General features: G+C 35.7%; 2 long non-coding RNA genes across 22 annotated transcripts in view; one reads left to right on the forward strand and one right to left on the reverse strand.

The window, feature by feature from the left end:
- The window catches only part of LOC141377549 (uncharacterized), a 38,655-nt gene that overhangs the window by 7,438 nt on the left and 13,795 nt on the right, over positions 1 to 17,422 (forward strand). The window contains exons 2-3 of one of the 3 annotated variants that reach the window (XR_012389851.1): positions 2,928 to 3,143; positions 12,533 to 13,458. This is a non-coding gene — a long non-coding RNA (uncharacterized lncRNA). Of the gene's footprint in view, positions 1 to 2,927; positions 3,144 to 9,759; positions 9,916 to 12,532; positions 13,459 to 17,422 lie in introns of those variants that run through there. The other 2 variants (XR_012389852.1, XR_012389853.1) reach the window with 2 other exon arrangements.
- Positions 1 to 17,422, reverse strand: part of si:ch211-143l19.3 — a 116,648-nt gene that overhangs the window by 2,326 nt on the left and 96,900 nt on the right. For 11 of the 19 annotated variants that reach the window (XR_012389831.1, XR_012389832.1, XR_012389846.1 and 8 more), the window contains one exon: positions 9,590 to 10,083. The exons of 1 other annotated variant lie outside the window; for it this stretch is intronic. This is a non-coding gene — a long non-coding RNA (si:ch211-143l19.3). Of the gene's footprint in view, positions 1 to 9,589; positions 10,084 to 17,422 lie in introns of those variants that run through there. 7 more of the 19 variants (XR_012389848.1, XR_012389841.1, XR_012389840.1 and 4 more) reach the window with 1 other exon arrangement.

Here is a 17,422-nt window from a genome sequence, read left to right on the forward strand (position 1 = left end):
TCTAATATAACACGTTTCACATTCCTTTGCAATTTATTCCATTAATAAGAGATGAGTGCAGGCTTATTGGGGAGTTGAACATGAGTCAAAGTTGCTGCTATTCAACAAATATAGAAGTAATGTGGCGTAATTGTTGTATATAAGCAGGGTAAAATATTTAAGGATTGAAAATAAATTAAATACAGTATATAATTCAATAATACATGTATAATTTCATTCAATTTCTTTTGAAATATACACTGCCCAGTTGAATGTTCTATTTAAAAAAACAATTGACATCAATGATAAAACTAAAGAAATGCAGTAAATAATCCATAAATAAACAGTACTTTGAGTTTACAGTACATTCATATAATTTATTCCAAGGTCTGTTTACATTCTTGATTCTGATGCCGTGTGCATTATTTTCGTTGAAACGCACAGGTAGTGCCAGTTTGTTGTGATCACATTTCGAAATAAATGTGCTTCTTCCAAGCATTTGTGGTTATCATAGAAACTCACATGCACTGCACAGGAAACCGGTGAGGACTGTTAATGGCGAACGGGAAATCTAGGCACTAGAAAATCTAACATGTCAAAAGTGATTAACAAATTTTCACAAATATTGAGCTGCAAAGAGCAAAACTACTTTAAACTTTGGCCTACTTTGGCAAATGACCATGCAATAAGCAGGATAATTCACTGCTTGCTGTGTGTTAAAGTCCCCAAGAAATCAAAACTAATCATATGAGCTCAGATTGCCAGACAAGCCAGCTGTGCGTGTCATTAAGAAAATCCACTTCCTGTTTGTTTTCAGTAAAATTATCTGATTTAATGTGATTTTAAGGTAATGGGTGGGGCTAACATACTTAACTACACTGGTTTAACAGTCAGATTTGGCAACAAACAGAAATGGTGAGGAGGAGTGTTAGGTTGTAATAACTCTTCTAACATTACCTTTTCCCCAAACTTTCTGAATTAATTGACTACTTAACTACATCAAATCAGCCCGCTGTAGAAAAAACATGCCACGCCCACAGATTTGTCATTTGATATTTCTTTTCACAAAATGTTATAATACGTTATTAGGTCGATTTAGGTCGTGACGTCAGGTGACTAAAATTCAAGTCTCGCCAGCATCTAAGGACAACGTTATTTTGATGTCCAATAATGATGTCAAATGATGTTGATATTTGGTTAATTTCAGGTTGTTTTAGAAAATGACCAACGTCATATTGACGTCCAACATTGGCATTTATTCATCAGGTATGGCAACCAAAATGTAACATCTGATAGACATCATAGTGGTGTTGTCCACACAATATCAAACTGTAACATCATTAGACGTTGATATTTGGTTGGTTTTATGTTGGACATTGGCATCGGCCTGACATTGGGTTCTGACATCAACCTGATTTTCATTTCCAAACAAAATGCAACATCCCACGACATTGGGGTACAACATCAATCTATTGTCATGTTGACGTCTTCTGCCTGCTGGGTGTTATGGCTATTTACTGTAAACATTACAGTACCATAAACATCCATCATCTTCTCATCGGTGGCATGCATCTAAACAGTCTTTGGGTCATTGCGTGCAGAGATTTTGGACATGGTCTTCAAACTGTTTGCTGCATGTCTTAAGGTAATTCATTATGAAGCGATTTATCTTCTATGTGAAATTTGATTGGACAGGAATCACAGAACTGATTTTTCCTATCCCCATAGACAAGAAACAATAAAGTAGTGACTGCTGGTTGAAGGAAAGCAGTGGAGTAAAAAGTACCAATACAGCACTAAAAGTGTACTCAAGGGGAAGTACTCATTTTTAAAACTACTTAGCAAATTTCAATTCCTGAGAAAAACTACTCAATTACAGTAAATTGAGTATTTGTCATTTGTTACTTTACACCACTGGCAACCACACTCCTCTAGTGTGCTGTGCTGGTCCTTCACCTCCACGTCGCGCATTAAAATCCTTTAACGCATAGTAAGCCTTTGATTATCCCTTACTCTAGTTCATTTAAAAATATATTTGCATTAAATAGAAAAATATGAGTATTTGGAACAAAATTAAAACTGCAGTGGTTTACTTTTCCATTGTGGAAAAAATTAAAGGAATAATATTGAATTTCTACATGGTATAATACTTTTCAGTGCTACTGTGTTACTGTATTAATGATTTTTTACAGTGGTTCTCAAACTTTTTTCATCAAGTAATACCTCAGAATATATTGTCTCTCCAAGTACCACCATAATGAGCAGTATAGAAATACAGTAGCGTAGTAGGCCCAGTAAAGCAGCTACATCTCTGCACAGTTAAAAAAAACGTGGCAGTTTACCTCAGAAATATAGGCTATATGTCATATATGCCATGTTATATACATCATTTTTGATAAATTTTGAAATGTGTGTAGCATGTACACAAGATATTTAATTCCTCTGCGTACCACTAGAAGAAAGCCTGCGTACCACTAGTCGTACACGTACCACAGTTTGAGAACCACTGATCTAATACATCCAGCTATATTTAACGCATCATACTTTATTTACTTATTATTAACTTCTGTGTTACAATAGTACAGTGTAGTATGTACCTCTGTAATACAACAAATTCTACAGTGTAGAATTCATCAATAAATCTAGTGACATTTATAAACATTTATTTAAATTTGTAATAATAGTTTACAATATTACTGTTTTACTGAATTTGTGGTCAAACAAATGTAATAATAATAACAACAACAATAAAAAAATACATAAAAAAACAAATTAATGAATGAATATTAGTATATAGTATTAGTAGTGAAATTCAGTATAAGGTACAGAAATATTTTTAGTACATTTATTTTTTTAATATATATTCAGTACAAATGTTTTCCTTTCTTTTAGTACAAGCATAAGGGTAACACTGGTCAAACAAATGTTTTTTTTTTCTTCGTCTCCAGACAGCAGCACTTCCGTATAGCAGCATCCACGTGTCTCCAGCGGGCCTGCTGTGCTCCTCATCCCTGCGGTGGTGCTCCAGTGAAGGTATGTGGGTCCGAGCCGGTGGGCGTGTGCTGAAATCCAGCTCGCCCAAGCGGACAGGTCAGCTCTGGCCGGTCAGCAGCTGCTGCCTGGCCGCGGTCCCACGCTTCGCAGGCCGGGGGGAGGATTGACAGGTCAGTAATAAAATCAGGCGCCCTCGCTGAGCTCAGAGCGGCCCATTGTTCCAGAGCCAGGCCCGCTGCTGCTGTTTACTCTCTCCCATATGCATTATTCAACGGCCCAGGAGCTCCCAGAGAAAGGGGCCCCATTCAGGGAGCCTCTTGCCCATGTTTTGTTTTGCTAATTTTCAATTAAAATAAACCATGGCGCTGAGGGGGGAGAGAAAGAGCGCAAGGGAGAGATCGTCCCAGGACTATTTACCCTGTGACGTCTAAAGGGATTAGGCTGATCACATAAATGACAATAAAACACTACTTATTGAGTATTATGTCAGTGACATATCTGTTATTTCAAATAAGGGCTAGACTGTGGGACAATGAGCTTTGATGCTGTTTCAGTTTGCTCTTATTCTGCAGGGGATGATCACTTTTGCACACTGATAAGCAGGAGTGGCCAAATCTACTGTGGGTTTCTAATAATTATGCTCCAACTCAATTTTAGATTAAATATGCACAAACACAACTGCTGAGCTACATTATTTATTTTATTTTCAACCCAACAATTGGGTTTTCCAAACTTGGGTTAAAACAACCCAGCATTTTGTTTACAAGTACAGTAAATGGACTAGATTTAGTTGCTTTGTTTACTGATGGATCTATTGTTTAAAATGATGAATGAGGGTTCCTATAATACAAAAATCAAGATGTAGTTATGCTATTTTATATATATATATATATATATATATATATATATATATGTATATGTTAGTGCTGTGCAAAAATTTAGTTCATCCAAAATAAAAGTTTGGTTTGACATAATATTTGTCAGTGTACTGTGCATATTTGTGGACCCTTTTCACAAGACTATTATGACTCATTTAACGGTCATCATAAAGCATCCCAAATCCTTATTAAATTTAAAACTTTTTTTAAAAAACGTCAGAATATTTATATGTATTTATGTATGTATAAAGTATATGCAGAAGTATGCAGGACTTATTTAGTATCCTGGGTCGCAAAAAAAATTCAACGATCTTCACTGCATTAAATTACGTTTTTCTAAGCCATGTCTTTAAAATATGAAAATGTATTTTTAATTGATGGCGCGTGCGTGTAAAAGGCTTTTTATCTCATTTTAGGCTTGAACAACTAAATAAATGCTGAAGTCTATTTAACGGATTGCATTTTAATTCCATTACAACATTAATGCTGTAAAAGGAACCGTAAAAAATTGAAAAAAGTCACATTAATCATTCACCGGAAGTTTATTGGTATGGGCAGAAATATGCACTAACTGTGCATATACCCTATTCCATCATCTTTGCATCAAATTACAAAAACGAATTACCGTATTACTTATGCGAGGTGTTTGTCATTCAGTGTCTATGGGCAGGATAGTAAATATAACATTATTCTCTCTTTTGTCTTTTATTTTTGTTTATTTTTGAAAGACTTGTTAACACTATTGTGGAGTTTTTCTTTTCTTTATTAGTCAGCATATGATTGTAAACAACTTGTTGTACTTTTCCCTTCACTGCTCTCTAAGTTTACCCAACTATGACGATTTCCACTGCAGAGAAACCTGGAAATGTGAAAAGGGTCCATTATGCATATTTAAATGCACACATGCATGCATCTATTTGCAAAAGTGTTTTAGATGTAAAATATCTATGTATACGATACAAATTATATATACATTTTAAGAGTTCATACTTAGCTGATGATTGATTTTAAAGCTTGTTTGGCAGGCTGTCCCGGGAGAGAGCCCTGAGCTCATAAGATCATTGAGCCCGGGGTTGTCTCTTATTTGCAAGGCAAGAGAGGAGTTTGAGCTCAGGTAGATCTCAAGAACTCCCCTGCTGTAGTAGCTAATGAACATTAAGTGATTGCTCTTAAGAGATAACTACTAACTAGGAGCATGTCTATGGTACCGGGGAACCCGGGGGAAACCCACGTGAGCACGGGGAGAACATGTAAACTCTGCACAGAAATGTCCATTGGCTTGGTAAGGACTAGAACCAGTGACGTTCTTGCAGTGAGGCAAAAGTGCTAACCACTGATCCACCGTGCTACCCATCTAGGAAAAGAGAAGGAGTAGGGGTGGAAGAGGGACTCTTCAAAACAAACATAGTTGTTATATGGAACCTACACACAATTCCCCATTATGACAATGTGAAAAAAGATTTAGTAAAATTGTTGCAAATTTATTAAAAATAAAAAATAACTGAAAAATCACATATACATAAGTATTACTCCTGAAGCTCTAAAGCCTTTGCCCGTAAAGCTCTAATTTGAGCTCAGGTACATTTTGTTTTCACTGATCATTCCTGAGCTGTTTCAGCAGCTTAATTGGAGTTCATCGGTGGAAATTCAGTTAATTGGACATGATTTGAAAAGGCATACACCTGTCTATATAAGGTCCCAGGGTTGACAGTGCATGTCAAAGCACAAACCAAGCATGAAGACAAAGGAATTGTCTGTAGACCTCCGAGACAGGATTGTCCCGAGGCACAAGGCTGGGGAGGTTACAGTAACATTTTTGCTGCTCTGAAAGTTCTAATGACCACAGTGGCCTCCATCATCCATAAGTGAAAGATGTTTGGAACCCACCAGGACTCTTCCTTGAGCTGGCCGGTCATCTAAGCTGAGTGATCGGGGGAGAAGGGCCTTGATCAATAACAAAATTCTCTGGTCTGCTGAGACTAAAATTGAACTCTTTGAAGTGAATCCAGGCCAATATCAGCAGCAGGATCTGGAAGACTAGTCAGGATAGAAGGAAAGATGAATGCAGCATTGTACAGAGACATCTTGAATGAAAACCTGCTTTAGAGAGCTCTTGACCTCAGATTGAGGTGACGGTTCATCTTCCAGCAGGACAATGACCCAAAGCACACTGCCAAAAAATCAATGGAATGGCTTCACAACTCGGTGAATGTCCTTGAGTGGCCCAGCTAGAGCCCAGACCTAAATCCTTTTGAACATCTCTGGAGAGATCTGAAAATGGCTGTACATCGTCGCTTTCCATCCAACCTGATAGAGATTGAGAGGTACTGCAAAGAGGAATTGGCAAAAATTCCCAAAGACAGGTGTGCCAAGCTTGTGAAATCATATTCAAAAAGACTTGAGACTGTAATTGCTGCCAAAGGTGCATCAACAAAGTATTGAGCGAAGGCTGTGAATACTTATGAATGTGGTTTTTCAGGTTTTTTATTTTTAATGAATTTACAATAATCAATTTTTTTTACATTGTCATTATGGGGTATTGTGTTCAGAATTGTGAGGAAATAAATGAATTTAATCCATTTTGGAATAAAGCTGTAACATAAAAAAATGTGGGAAAAGTGAAGCGCTATGAATACTTTCTGGATGCACTGTATGTATTTTATGCACTACAGTTTAAAGGGATTTTTTTAAACATTAATTCAGTAGGGTTTCATCACATTGGTCAAAAGTAACAGTAAAGACTTTCATAATACTACAGAAGATTTCTATTTTAAAAGGAATGTTGTACTTTGAACTTTCTATTCATCAAGGAATCCTTAAAATGTATGACTGATCCATAAAAAATGTTAAGTGTTATGAAAAATGTTATGTTTTCAGCATAATGATATAATGAATTGATAATAACATTAAATCTGCATATTAATCGTATCAAATTAATTACAGCAATTTAGCATTTTAGAAAGATTGCTGAAGGGTCATTTGACACTGTAGACTAGAGGATGGACATGACAGTAATAAAAGTAGATCTGAATTAGAATACAGCTATTTAAACTTTATATATTTAACAGTAATGCTGCTGTTTTACTATATCTTTGATCAGATGCTGCCTTATTTGAAATAATTGACAGTAAAACACTACTAATACAGTGTTATGTCAGTGACATATCTGTTATTTCTAATAAGGGCTAAACTGCAGGACAATGAGCTTTGATGCTGTTTCAGTTTGTTCTTATTGTGCGGAGATGATCTGAAGGTCCAAATTCTATATTTATGCACATCAACATGTCTTCCAATATGTATGTAAAACCTATGGTAAAAATATTATATGCAGTACTATTTCAAAATTTGAGTTCAGTTAGAGGTTTTTTTCAAAGTAAAAATAAAGAATTTTATGATGTAGCACTTTTTACAATAATTATGTAAACATATATCACATTTCACAAATATCCGGAATATACAGGTGTAAGTAATATGAATCATCCACATATCTTTTGCGACTTCATTATCTGAGATGTGAAACGCATGGAAAAGCTGCCTAAAGACAATCAATGCAGTCGCGCACACACATAAGAGACAGGAACGTGCTGGTGGAGTGTGTGTGTTTACAGCAGTTTGACTGATTAATATAAATTTGTAGCTAAATCGTTAGCGGTGCAAAGCAGCATTTTCTATTGTTTACATTGTTGCTACAGCTTACCGTTAACGCTAGACACTGTACATGTCATGATTAATTTTAACAAATAAAAATACTTACAGGTTTTAGTTCACAGCTTCTGCTTTGAGGTGGTTTTTAACCGTATCCAGCACTGAACAGTAGAGCTGTGTACCTGCACTAGTCTCACGGTTCGGTTCGGTTACGATTATCATGCCATTGATTCGATACCTCGGTGCATCACGGTGCATTGATGGTGCTTTACATACACAGTTTTATATTTTCTTCACAGCAGCAGTTCTTGTATTAAAATGTATAAATATATATAAATATTCTATATATACAGTTTATATAGCTGACTGTTTGTATCAAATGACAAAATTGTATTACAAATAATATATATATATATATATATATATATATATATATATATATATATATATATATACTACTTGTAATACAATTTTGTCATTTAATACAAACAGTCAGATATATAAACTTTAAACAACACAAGCATTTAGCAAATAATATAAACAAATATAAATATCCAGCTCACTTTCTGATCCTTGTCTAGTTCTCTTACACCTTTTTGATTGGTCACACCCTCAACAAAAACGGTAGCAATTGGCTCTTGCGCGCTGCGCTCTTCACAGATGAGTGACACTGAAAAGCGGCAGGCGGCAGCTGCGATCACAGCTGATCTATGATAGACACGGTGGAGAAAACTTTTTAGACATTCGCTCGTGTCTGTATCTAGAAGTAACGCTGTAAAACAGCCGAGAGGAGAGGAAAAGTCACGCCAGCAGGTCAAATGGGCAACTGTGTGTGTCTGTGTGTGTGTGAGTGAGAGAGAGAGAGAGAGAGAGAGAAATGGAGGACTTTCATTCTCTCGATCTCAGTGAAATAGGGGCTATAGCTGTATATTCCAGTGAAAGACTGATCAAGCAAACACACACAGTGAATTTGTGCACAGTTAATGAGTTTTAAGTAGTTAGAGCATTGTAAATACTCGCGCTCGCCTCCCTCGCGACAAAGCGCATATAAGGTAAATGACGTCAGTAATAACAGGTTGTGATTATTACTGAACCGATACCGAATTGTCAGCGTCTACATCGCGGTGCACCGAAGAAACGATTAATTTTGACACCCCTACTGAACAGGGAGAGATTCTGGAAGCTGTTTTGTCAAATCATCCTTGATATGTATTTTATAATTCTCTGGAACATAATTAATATTGAACTGTAACCACTTCTGTCTTTGTGTTCTGTTATTTGGAAGCCCAAATACAGAAACAGACGAAGCTTTGTGGAAACAGCAGTGTTTAGACGCATTTTTTGCTTCATCTCTGCTATAACGTTACAGTGCCTCTGGTACGGCCCTTAGCTGCACAGTTTGTGTGCTCAGTTAACAAACCTTTGTGATCTCACAGGGGGCAGAAGTATTTTTGTAGTCCCCAAAATTCGTTTATTGTAGGCTTTGCTAAGCTAACTCTGTAAAAACCAAGGTCTCCCTTTCCATTGAACTTAGAACTTTTTACATTCAGAGATGTTGTTTATGTTCACACAGCTTCATTACACATCAACTAAAGTTTAAAATATGATATCATATTTTAATAAAAATCCAAGTATAATGCAGTATGTAATTCATAAATTAATTATTAATCTAACAGTTACAAATAAAGTATCTTGTTTTGAATGATTTGTTCATGTTACAATCCAAAAATATTAGATAATCATTCATATATAGAATATAAAAAAATAAATAATTGAGTAAATCATCATATTGGGATGATAATAAAACGATTTATAAGAAAATCGTATTATTTTTCTCTAAAAAAAAAACTGAGATCAGAAAAATAACGTAAAGGCAAAACAAGTTAACTCTTCTGAACCATCTAGCAGATATAACTTATCAATGATTATATCTGTTTATCTTATTATTTTATTTATTAATAAATGTATGTTGATTTTAGAATGTTCAGATACTGAAAGACAAGACTAAGCATAATCATTAAAAAAGTTACACTCTACCATTTAGATTTCTCAACAACAGCAAATATTGAGAATGTCATAACAGATTGGCTTGATACGGAGCATTCATCATTGATTTTTAATTAAACGTTTAACAGAAAGAGCACCACCGTAACCTGCAGAAAGACGGCGTGACCTGCAGATCATTAAATATCAGCATCCCTGACACCGCGGGCTAATCAATAAGTGCACTGATAGCTTTTTATTGTTGCGTTCTTTCACACAGGAGGGGGTTTGGCTGAGGCAGAGGGGCTGCGCACAGATGCAGTGACAGTGGGGAGTGAGCGAAGTTAAAGATTCACCACACATCTGTTACTCTGCCACAGTGCGGACTCTCAGGCACCTACCCCTGCTGTCTGCCCGCTGTCTGCCTGCCCGCCTGGTACGTCTGTCTGTCTGTCTGTCTGCCTGCCTTCCCTTCATATGTGCCTGTGTGCTGCTGTCCACCTGTTGCTGGTAACCTGCATGTGCTCTACTAACTGACCAACTGCTTCCTGTTGTGTCCTAATGAGCATCTTCAAACCGGACAGCAGCTTCAGTCGCTCCAAGCCTGCCAACAGACAGAGAAACATTTATATTATATTCTGATTTAATTATAGCTTAAAAGGCCACTTTAATTTAATCAGGAGTGTGCAGTATTTCATTAATTATGGCAGCTGCTTTAGAGCTCTGTTTCTCGTTTAGGCCGTTTTCACAATTGTTTTCGCAAATTGTTTGATTCTGCTTGTCTTTTTTAAAGCAGACTTCAGGATGCTTCTTTCAATAGATAAAGAAAACCAAACTGAAATAATCTTAATAAGAAGAAAACCGATATAGTTATTCACTTGCATCATATTTTCCACCTAACTATGGAAGGCTTCAGCCTTCTCAAACAAAATCATAAAGGTTTAGCACTTGAAGGTGAGTAAATGCTAAAAAAAAATGGGTGAACAATGCTTTTTCTCAGAAAGCTAACAAAGCTAATTAGTTTACAAACTAAGTTATGTGAAATAAAATGAAATGACGCAAGGAAATGTATTGAACACATAAAGAAATGGAGGTGTAGAAAGGCAGTGAAAGCCCAGACAGCAGCTGAAATCTCTCAAAAGTTATTTAGCAACCCTCTGCCCTTTGTTATTGTAAATTAATATAAGCTGCTTCAGTCTAACATTAGCAGGATGATGAAAATGAAACCAGAGTTGACATTTCAGCAAGACAATGATCCAAAACTCAGCCAAGGAAACTCTCAGATGCTTTCAGAGAAAGAAAATTAGGCTGTAGAATGGTCCAGCCTATCACCTGACTTGAATCCAATATAAAATACAAAATGATCAGATTGGATAGATGAGACCCACAGAATCATCAAGATGTTTACACTCTGTTTAAGTCTGTGAAAAACCCACACCTGAGCAATTGATATGACTTCATTCTCCATATGAGAGGTGTCTTTAAGCTGCCATCACCAAAAAAGCCTTTTATATGAAGCATTGAATACATTTCAGTAGTTTAGTATTTTCTCCTTGTGTTATTTCATTGTTATTACACATTTTTTTAAAGATTTCTTTTTATTATGTTTGTTTTGTTTGGAGTTTTTACACAAATCTGGTCTACATAGTCTACATATGTAATATGTATGATGTCACATTTATAACAGAATTTAAAGTTGATATTGGGACTTTTTCAAAAACTTGCACATTTAGGGTGACGCATTAGCTCAGTGGTTAGCACTGTCATCTCACAGCAAGAAGGTTGCTGATTCGAGCCCCGGCTGGCTCAGTTGCCATTTCTGTGTGGAGTTTGCATGTTCTACCTGTGTTCGTGTGGGTGTCCTCCGGATGCTCCGGTTTCCCCCACAGTCCCCCACATGTGCTATAGGTAAATTGAATAAACTTAATTGTCCATATTGTATGTATGTGAATGAGTGTGTATGGGTGTTTCCCAGTACTGGGTTGCAGCTGGAAGGGCATCCACTGTGTAAAACATATACTGGATAAGTCGCCTACATTCTGCTGTGGATGATGAATAAAGGGAATAAGCCAAAGGAAAATGAATGAGTGTAAGGTTTGTAGGTTTGTGTTTTTAAAACTTTGAAACCACTTGTCATGTAAATGAATTCTTAATTGGATAAACAGCTTCAGATATTACTTGAAATCCTTGTAAACATATCGTATATCTCTCAGAAATATTTCGTTGGGAGATGATTTTTAAACGCTGTTTCTCATCAGCTCACAACTAATTTTATGAAGAATTATACAAATTAATTCATAGCAGCTCAGTAAGAACTAATATCAACAATAATCAACTATTTTTACTAAAATATATATGGAGATAGGGCGTCATGGTGGCACAGTGAGTAGCACGATCGCCTCACAGCAAGAAGGTCGCTGGTTCGAGCCTCGTCTGGGTCGGTTGGCTTTTCTGTGAAGTTTGCATGTTCTCCTTTTGTTTGGGTGGGTTTTCTTCGACTCCTCTGGCTTCCCTCACAAGTCGAAAGACATGCGCTATAGGTGAATTGGGTGGGCTAAATTATCCATTGTGTAAGAGTGTGAATGAGTGTGTATGGATGTTTCCCAGTGATGGGCTGCAGCTGGAAGGGCATGCACTGTGTAAAGCATATGCTGGATAAGTTGGTGGTTCATTCCGCTGTGGCGACCCCAGATTAATAAAGGAACTAAGCCGAAAAAGAAAATATATGATCGAATATATATAATCAAGTAAACTAAAATATTTTGAGGAGCACCATTTGCACACTAGATCCAAACATTAAACTTCCTGTCAAAATTGCAAACACTCCATTTGACACTATTTTAAAATTTTCTTCATTATTTCTGAACTAAAAATGCTTAGTTGTTATAACCCAACAGTTGGGTTTAAAAGTGTAATTTCAATTTATTTGAAAAAATTCACCCAATTTTGGCTTTGACTATATTTGACCCAACATTGGATTACGACAACCCAGCATTTGTAGAGTGCACATTCTTCTTTACAGTCTATAATCCTCAGCACTCTCATCTCTACAGATCTCTTTGTCCGAGCCCAGTTTTTTTCACCAATAAGACGCACATCACTGAAAAAGACTGAGGATCTTCTTATTCGGGCCACAGAGAAGTTGAGGAGCGCAGATGAGCGGCCATCCTGAATAGGCCTCATCCCCCGCTGGGTGCAGGTGAGCACTCCAGGCAGACTCGCACCTGCCCTCTTTGTTTGACTGACGGCTTTACAGCGAGTAGGATCTGACTGTCTCGTAAAGCCAGCGGGCCGACGGGCAGTAAAGTCTAACTGCTGTCAGAGCTTTGTGTGAGGTGTGAAAGTGTGTGTGTGTGTGAGGCCCTCAGAGACAGGGACTGATCATCAGTACAGACGGACTGACACAAACAATCACACTCCAGACAAAACACAGTCATTAAAGACCAACCAATAAAAACAGCATTCAGCTAATGTGCATACAGAGAGTGGGGTAAGATGGGTCACTTTTTACTTTAGTTGACCTCTGGGTAAATAGACATTAGGTGTCAAATAAAGCATGTAATTATAGTTGAGGATGTTTGATGTTGCAGAGGGACACAGGGGCTTATAATGCTGAGTTATCATACATAAGGGATTATTTGTGTCAAATCAAGAGGGAAGTTTTTGGCGATTGCATGAATCACTTATTGTAATGGTTTGAGATCTGGAGGTTTTTGAAAGACATTTATGATTTTTGTGTGTAGCGTATTTGTAACTTTAGAAGTTAGCATATTGAAATTCTAATATTTCAATGTAATAAACTATTGTCAAACAACTTTAACTGCTGATAAAATACTGAATTTAAATTGGATGCAAAGCTAGCTATTAAAAGTTATGCACTAATGTGAGGTTTAAAAGTATGTATTAATTATAGGTAGGTATTAAATATACACAAAATAAACAATGAGACTATATATTAAAGTATTTGGTCCATAAATGTAAAAAAAGAAAAAAGGAAATAACTTATACACAATACAGGAAGAATACTCACACAACCAGATGGCACCCCTGACAATCTCAGTCAGAATCTAATGAGGTCAAAGAGTCAAACAAAGTTAGAATGGGGTCCAAGTTTTATAGAATTTGTCATTGAAGCCCTGACTAGAATATTTAACCTATTAATAAATCTATTTAAGTCATAATCTGGTAGGTAAAATCTATTTAATGTGCTTGTATATGCATATAAAGAAAATATAAGCAATAATGTGTAGTTTATTTTTATTTCATATGGTTCCTTTTACTATAATTTTCCCTTTCTCCTCTTTGTATGGTACTGCAGGTAAAATAAATGTGTTTTTTTATACAAAAGATCTATTTAGTTTTAGTCTATAGAATCATTTGTTTTAGGCAAATTTATTATTTTCATTAATAACCATTTCAAAATTCCATAATAAAACATTAAGTATTTGGAGTAATAATTATATAATAAAATGTTGAGTTGTTTAAATAATAAAGAGCGATTTCATTATAAAAGTTTTAGTATTTAGTATTTTATAATATTTTGAGTAATATAAAGTCATTTTAAAATAAAATATTGAGTATTTTGAGCAATACTGAGTGGTTTTAAAATAAAATATTGAGTATTTTGAGCAATATAGAATAATTTTAAAATAAAATTTGGGTATTTTAAGTACTATGGAGTAATTTCATATAAAAAATATTGAGTATTTTGAGTAATATAGAGTTATTTTAAAATAGAATATTGAGTATTTTGAGCAATATAGAGTCATTTTAAAATAAAATATTGAGGATTTTGAGTTAAATGGAGTAATTTCATAATAAAATGTTGAGTATTTTGAGTAATTTTATAATAAAATTGTGAGTATTTTGAGCAATATAGAGTTATTTTAAAATAAAATGTTGGGTATTTTGAGTGATATGGAGTAATTTCATCATAAATTATTGGGTATTTTGAGTAATATGGAGTAATTTCATCATAAAATGTTTAGTATTTTGAGTAATTTCATAATAAAATATTGAGTTGTTTGAATAATAAAGAGGGATTTCATTATAAAATATTGAGTATTTTGAGTAAAATAGAGTAATTTTCTAATAAAATATTGAGGATTTTGAGTAATATGGAGAAAATTCATTATAAAATTGAGTATTTTGAGCATTATAGAGTAATTTTAAAATAAAATATTGGGTATTTTGAGTAATACGGAGTAAATTCATAATAAAATATTGAGTATATTGAGTAATATAGAGTGAATCTATAATAAAATAATGAGTATTTTGAGTAATATAAAATACATTTATTCCCTCACTTGTGCGATATTTCTGCCATGTAAAAACTAATTTTAACAAAAAGAAAAAATCTTCAGACAGCTGTATGACACAAGTCCTTTAGTATAAACACAGTTATTTGACAAAAACTACACATTTAGCTAAATTACAGGTTTAAATAAACATCTTGCCTATGGCACATCTTACCCCACTCTCACCTACATACAGTATGTAAATCCAAGAAATAAAAGAAACCTGTTAAATCTTCATTTTTAAGATCTGGCCTGACCAACACCCAGCGCAGCGGTGTTCAGGACACAGACAACTGATCTGTGCTCTTCCTGCTACTGTCAGTGTCTGATTTCACACCGCTAATGACTGTCACTGTTTACACAGCCTCCTTTATTCCTCACAGGGTCACATTACTACTGCCTCAGAGAAAGCACACACACACAGGCCACTAATGTAAAACACTAATACACCAGGCCTCTGGGCAGAGGAGGGATAGTTCACCCAAAATTGAAAATATTGCCATTATTTACTCTCACCCTGAAGTAGTTCCAAACATTTACGAGTTTCTTTTTTTAGTTGAAAACAAAAGATATTCTTAAGAAAGTTGAAAACCAGTAGCCACTGTAAATGCTTTTCAACATTCTTCAAAATATCTTCTTTGATAAACTCATAAACCTCTGAAACATTTTGAGGGTGGGAGTAGACGCAAGTAAATTTAAACTATTGGTGAACTATCCCCCTGAATTCATGACAGTGTCTTAACATTAAAAGATAAGAGGATTCTGACGCTCTCTGACAGACATCACAGCCGAAAATTACAAAAATAAGCACCTCACTAATGTTTAATTTATACGATTCTCTCAGGATATCATATCTCACTGATAAGAACCAAATTACATGACTGAAAGGCAGGCTAAGAGATTCGAAATCTGTGCTTTTTTGGGGGGCAAGGGCATCTTAGAAACCAATTACCACACAAGAAATAGATCATTATTTCTTCTAAGCAGAGAGGCATGGGGGGTGCGGGGCAAAGGTGCCTGCTAAAAGGATGGCTAGGTTTTTTTTTTTTAGATTGAGAGCAGCACAATAAAGACATAATCATCTCCCCCTCAACTTTTTCCTATCCAACTTTCAGATTTTAATTTGCCGTCTGTGAAGTGGTACCTAATTTACTTTCGCCTCGTCCCTTCAATGCGCCATTGTTACGCCGGCAGAGACTCCGAGTTTCCTCTCTTAGCTCACCTCGGCGTGAAATTGGTTTAATGAAGCTGAAAGGTATGAAGCTCGCACAACACTGCGGATTCCAGCGACACCGCTTCATCACCCCCTCACGCCCCCCAAACTCACATTACGCCCACAAGTTCGAAAGCAGCGCATAAAAGATGCCTATCTCTCGCATTACATCAGTGGATATTGCTGCGGCCTTTCAGAGAGCCAGCGCTTAGATGAACCCGCCACTGAGAGACCAGCCTAGACTGCATCTGAAGTGGAGTCCAAAACTGCTCCCTGTTTACTATTTAGTGTTCACTATCAAGTGTCCATCATTTTGGGTGGGGTGTTGACTTCATTCCTAACATTCATTTACTCGCTTCACCAAATCCACTATTTTTCAAAATAAAATGAGAAAACATGGTAAATTTCCGATTTGTAATTTAAGTAACCTATAATTTTTTAGCTGCCTACATTTTTTATTGAATCAACTGAACTTTTCTAATCATCTCAACTTTTTAAAATAATTTTATTCATTAATTTTATGGCAAATTACAGTAGAAAAATAAACAAATATTTCGAAGTGCATACCAAGAAATAAAAAAATAAATACCAACAAATAAAAGGTAATTAATAACATGGCTCAACAAAAACTACAATTGTACAATCTGTATCACACTATACACTCTACTTGGAACTTGGGAAAGGAAAAGAATCAATTTGCTGTAAAAGGACTTGGTCTATATTTGACAATAAAACAAGTTCTTGGATATTTTTCCTAACTAATCATCTTCATCAGTCAAATATTTTTTTACATTTATTTACAGTGTAAAAGCCAGCAGAATTAAAGAATAATGTATGTTTATGAACTTATGTAGGTTCTTGTTGATAGTTATTTGTTTTGATAGTATATGTTTTATGCTGCGGATGCCCTTCCAGATGCAACCCATCACTGGGAAACACTCATACAAACTCATTCAGACACATAAACTATGGACAATTTAGCCTACCCAATTCACCTGTACCAAAGGTCTTTGGACTGTGGGGGAAACCGTAGCACCCGGAGGAAACCCACGCAAACGTGGGGAGAACATGCAAACTCCACACAGACATGCCAACTGGCCCAGCCAGGACTCGAACTAGCAGCCTTCGTGTTGTGAGGCGATTGTGCTACCCCTTGCACCACCAAGCTGTCCCTCATTTACAGATCATATTATATTTATATACAATGTTAACAAACATCTTAGCAAAAGTGTTGATATTTGTATTCATTCATTCATTTTCTTTTCAGCTTAGTCACGTTTATTAATCAGGGGTCGCCACAGTGGAATGAACCTGCAACTTATCCAGCATATGTTTTACGCAGCGGATTTCTTTCCAGCCATAACCCAACATTTACACACATACACTTCGCCCAATTTAGCTTATTTAATTCACCTTTATCACATGTCTTTAGA

The sequence above is a fragment of the Danio rerio genome, chromosome 14, assembly GCF_049306965.1.
Source record: "Danio rerio strain Tuebingen ecotype United States chromosome 14, GRCz12tu, whole genome shotgun sequence".
NCBI lineage: Eukaryota > Metazoa > Chordata > Actinopteri > Cypriniformes > Danionidae > Danio > Danio rerio.